This window comes from Mandrillus leucophaeus, unplaced genomic scaffold, assembly GCF_000951045.1.
Source record: "Mandrillus leucophaeus isolate KB7577 unplaced genomic scaffold, Mleu.le_1.0 Scaffold1270, whole genome shotgun sequence".
Lineage (NCBI taxonomy): Eukaryota > Metazoa > Chordata > Mammalia > Primates > Cercopithecidae > Mandrillus > Mandrillus leucophaeus.
In genome coordinates this window covers 489,487-495,107 of record NW_012101099.1, presented here as the reverse complement: position 1 = coordinate 495,107, position 5,621 = coordinate 489,487, and positions in this window count along the sequence as shown.

Sequence of the window (5,621 nt, the reverse complement as noted above, 5' to 3'; positions counted from 1 at the left end):
GCCCAGCCAGACATTATTTTTAATGGGAAACACCTCTTCCTATGATTTAAACACCATGGAATACAGAAAGCACGTTAACTATGCCCTTATGAAAGTAAATTCTAACTGGATTAGTTTCAGTGAGCGTATTTTAATTAAAAGGTAATATGAGTTTAGTTGTATGGAACGTGTTGTAACTGTTCTGTGCTTGCTGGCAATCAGATGGTTTTGAATATATTAACCTCTTGATTTAAGACTTATGAGTTCTGTTCTAGCTATCAGTAGTTTTTTATTGATAATAATGTTGATCATTTATCTTTATATGTGAAATGTGATGACAGATAACTACAGTACAATTGACTGTAGTGTGAATATCGTGAAGACATTCCTCAGATTGTCAGGTTATTGTGGCTGGATATATTCTTTGCAGCAGAACAACCAGAGGGTTTATTTGTATAACTTCTTGACAAAAGATGGTAGTGGAGGAATGATCATTTATATGTTTTATTGTATGCTTTTGAAATCCAATAATTTTAAGTCTTTGAAACATACAGGTAACATTCCTTCAAGGGCCCTACCCATCTTCCTCCTAAAATCACCCATTATAGATCTGATTAAAACTTAGAAGTAGCAGTTTCAGAACAATGAAAATAGGCTACCCAGAAGTCCTTAGGAAACAAAATTTGCTCTTTTCAACCTCGTTAGTGTTTATAGGTTTATTCTAATTTCATTTTGAGGCTATCAGAATATCAGCAGGACACATAGCACACACACGAAAAGAAGTTTAAAGAAGGGTAATGTTGAAAATAAGCCAAAGAAATATTTTCCCTTTAGAAATAATACTGCAATTCAGCTGTTAAGAAAATAAAAATGTTTCTTTAAACTGGTGGCAATTTTTGGAACTGGTTTTGCTAACGCCAGAAATGACATACCAAGCAAGTAGCAATATTTTAAAGTGTTTTTGAAAATCTGTTTCAGAAGGTAGGACTGAAGTTTTCCGTGCAAATCTCCTGTCCGACTGTGTGCTCTTTATAACCAAGCTTCAAGAGAACAGAACAAGGAGAACATGGGCATAAAATTAAGTGAAAGGAGCAGGATCTTTCTCATTTTACTGTTTTCCTCCCTTCCCTTATATGCCAGCAAGACGTTGATGTGAGATTCAGTAAGATCTTCCTTTAGTATTAATAACAGCTGTGATTTAGAAAGTATTTAGTATACTTTTAAGTGCTATATTATGCCCTTTAAGCATACCGTATTGTTTGTTTAGTTCTCATAGCAATCCCTTGAGGGGGTGTGGCTCTCTCCATTTTTCAGATGAGGAGGCTGAGGTGAAGATAGATTGATGAATCTGCCCATAGTCTTGCAGCCCATGGGTCAGGGAGCCACCCAAAACTCCTGGCCTTTAACAATCCACCCCACACCCCTGCCTCACTGTGTGATCAGCCCATTAGCTTGTGAAGATGGGCACAGAGAAGGAGCCAATGAAAGCTAGAATTGTTCATAGTTATTAAAAATGTGCCTAGACAACACAAAGCACCAGATAGTGAAATCAGACTCACACATTATAGAGATCTGATCTAGTATCGAACTTGACCAATAATTTCAGTGACACAGTAATTTCAGGGTCCACGCACAGCAGAGAGTGGTCTCAGACCTCCAATGCAAGACACCGTGGTTTTTCTTGCTGCATTAGGATCTACTGTGGGCCAAGACTAGCTAGCATAGGAGGTGTGTAAGTGATGTGTCCAATTCACATCGCTTACACAGAAAGAGAATCTCCATTTTATACTAGAGAGTTCAGTAGCTTATGTGACATTTTCTATTTTTCTGTTTTTTATCTCATAAATCCTTAGATCCCAGGTTTGTTTACCATAAGCAATCCTAGATAGACCAGATACATCCTATTAAAGGCAATCTATTTATAATGACTCTTTCACTAGTGAATACCATTAATGTGTTTCCAGGTCTGTCAGGTCTGTCATTAGCATGTCTGTTTACAAGGAAATTTGAACCAGTCACCTGCCTTCTTTCCAAAGTACTTCATCCATTGCACTCCACACACAGAATAAAGGGACAGAATGGATTACAAACCTGCTCCTTATCCGTATACTCCCTGCAGGCTTTGAGGAAGAAATGACAGCTACTGGTTTCTTTTCAAAGTCAATTACTGGCTTGGAAATACGCCAGGAAAAGGGAAGGAAAGAAACAGGCTCTGACTTTTCACCAGTGCAGGCTCCTTCCCTGTCAGACCAAACTAGCAGAGTGAGACCCCAGATAGTGTTGACCTGCTTCTTTCCTGAAATGAATTTGATGTTGTTAAACCCACATTGACACTGGGGCCATGATATAGATATGCCATTCCCACTGTGTCTGTTTTTGCCCAAGTCGTTCCTATTCCCCCGGGGAGTCCTTGCCCTTTAGTTCCCCTTCTCTGAATCTTCACCATCCATCTACAAACGGTTATACTGGCTAAGACTTATAAAGCATTTATTTGTCAGGCACTCTTCAAAGATCTTTTAATATTAGCTCATTTAATCCTCAGAACAACCCTGTGGGGTGATGGTATTATTATATCCATTTCAGGCGAGGAAACTGAGCGGTAAGATAGCTTGTTCGAGGTCACATAGCCAGTCAGAGGTGGAGTGGGAATGGAACCAGGTGGTCTGGCTCCAGAGTCCATGTTCATGACCACCAAGCCTCTGCCTTCTCCAAGGGAACTCAGTTCTGTGTCCTTCACCTTCGTGTCCCTCACCTCCAGCGAAGCTTTTCTAGGCTACTCCGAATCATCATGCGTTCTTCTACAAATGCCAGTGTTTACTCATAGAAATACAATCTCACATTGTTTTTAGTATTTTAAGGACATTTAAAAAAAATAACTGTACTCTATTCCCATAAGGGGAAGCTTCTTATAGCTGGAATCACCTGGTTTTATTTTTGTTTGTTTTTACCAGGAACTCTTTTTAGATTTTTCCATTTGACCCACTGGCCAGATTAATTTATTTTCAGCAGAAAAGTTGATTTAATATATGAATCTCTTATTCATAAGAAAAGGCAGGATTTTTAAAAGTATAACGGTACAGAGGGAATATTTAATTTTATTCCCTTTATCCCTTGTAAATGTGGTACTGTATTCCTCATTATTTCAGTTAAAAAAAAAAAAAAACTATTACACAGCAGCTTTTTTTCTTTCGTTTGAACCCCATTCATTGGCATTTAGTATGAATAGTAGATGGAGAATCAGAGTCATGCTGAAAATAATTAACCATCAGTCAAAGTGACTTTCATGTCTTATCCATGTAAGGAATGTGCTCTTAATTAGAATTTCCCTTTGGCTTTTTAACAAACATACAGAGTTTCAGGAATGAGAAGAGGAAATTGCAGCTGATGAGTTTTTCAGGATCCCTAACAGAGCAATTTCTTTGTGGATTTTGGAAAGCATTCTGTAGAAGGACAACATTGTTAGGCTCTTCATAGAGTTTCTTAGAAGCCTCAGTATTCTGAGCAACACGTGATTGCGCCCAGATCTGAGGACGGGGAACTCTGAAATGAAACACAGCTGTCCTGATATTTTTAAGAAAATTGTAAGGGAGACACTTTGTGCAATCAATTAGATTGTTCTTTTCTTTTTTCCTATTTCAGAAGACAGAAAAAAATTGTAAATGCAGAGTTGCTGTTGAGAATGTAAATTGACTAGAGTATCTGTTTATGCTGTTAGATTTATGCATAAACTTTAGATGGTACAAACAAGGCCTTATTGACCTTCGCAGCTAAGCAGTGATCCAAAGCAGGCTCATTGCACTCAATTTCATGCTGCCAACCAGCAGCCTTAACATTTCAGTTTTGAGGGTTGAATTCTCTCACTGACTTAAAAAGAACTTTGACAAATACAGATTATGTTACCATCTAAAAATTTTAGTCACCATTCCAAATGAGTGTGCTTCCAATATTTAATAATGGGATTGCTGAGGATGTGTTTGGATTTAATGGTGGTTAGCATTCATTCATGGGTCAGCCTGAGAAGAAAACAAATTGCGCATATAGTTACACTTCGGGTAAATGTTAACTCTGATTAGCATATAACTGAGATCATGCTGAAAAACAAGGGCAATAGAAATTGATTTAAGAGCATAACTTTTTAATCATCAATTTAGGTTGGTCTGAGCAGAACCAAGAAATTGGAAATAGAAACAGAAAAGTGGGAAAATGATTCTTAATCATGTATCAAGGACACCTACCTACTCAAGCAATTATTAATAATTTAACCATTCGATAACAGATATTTGTGGAACATACTCTGTGATGCTAACAACAAAATAGCGAAGATACAGTTTCTGACTTAGAGCTTGGTTGAATGGATGTCACTCTTGATTATACTGTGAACAATGCCTACTGTTTTTGATATTTTTTCTTAATATCAAAGTGTTACATGAATCCCCCCTTCCCCAATACTAATTTTTAATTTCCTATTATGAAAATAGTAAATTATAGTATTGGATTGGATGCATACTTTGGGTCACTGTTTCTTTCCTTCCCATCCCTTCTGTAATTTTGAAAATTAAGAATATTATATAAAAATATGAAAGATAATTATGAAAAATTAATAAACCACAACTATTCTCTCACCCCAACTCTAACACAATGCTTTCCTAATATTACTTTCCAGTTCTTGGTGACCTAAATTCCTGTTTTCAAATGTCTATAATCATAAAACACAGTCCACTTTCTAGTCTGCTTTTCCATTTAATGTGACACATAAATATTTTTGTACTTCTAAATAGTTATATAGCATTCTTGGTTGAATTCAACAGAGATATATCCAGTTTCAGTAGCAAAAAAAAATTATTTAAGGACATTAGAATAGCTTCTAGAATGTTTGGAAGGGCTATCGTTGGCTAGAGTCCAGAACAGGGTCCAATCAGGTCACAGCGCATGAAGTGTAAGGATGTCTCACTGCTGCCACCAAGCCGCAGACATTGCAGCTTGCACTGGACTGGCACGGGTCAGTAGATACCACCTATTATGGGTTGCATTCTGTCCCCACAAAAAGATATGTTGAAGTCCTAATGTCCAGTACCTCAGAACATGACCTCATTTGGAGATACTGTAGTTGCAGATGTAACTAGTTAGGTTAAGATAAGTTTACGCTGCAGTCGGGTGGGTACTTAATTCAATAGGACCAGTATTCTTATAAGAAGTCAGGAGAGAGACACAAAGGGAGAAGATGGCCAAGTGACAACAGGTACAGAGAGTGGAGTGGTGCAGCTACAAGCCAAGGAATTCCAAGAATTGCTGGTAAACATCATAAGCTAGAAGAGGCAAGGAATGATTCTCCCCTACAAGGTTTCAGGGAGAACATGGCCCTACTACACCTTGATTTTGGATTTCCAGCCTCCAGAACATTGAGACAACAAATATCTGTTGTTCAAGTCAGTAAATTTCTGTTGTTACAGCAGCTCTAGAAAACGAATACACCACCCATTACTATATCACCTACTCACTGCTGCCTCCACTCTCATGGAGACAAACCTTCCCTACTTTCTGAATCACCAACTCCCCTTTAAAGCATGGCAAGAGCAACTGAACAGTGAATCCTAGGGCACATGCCCATGTCCCTCGTACAAGGGAGGCTGGGGAAAAGGGGG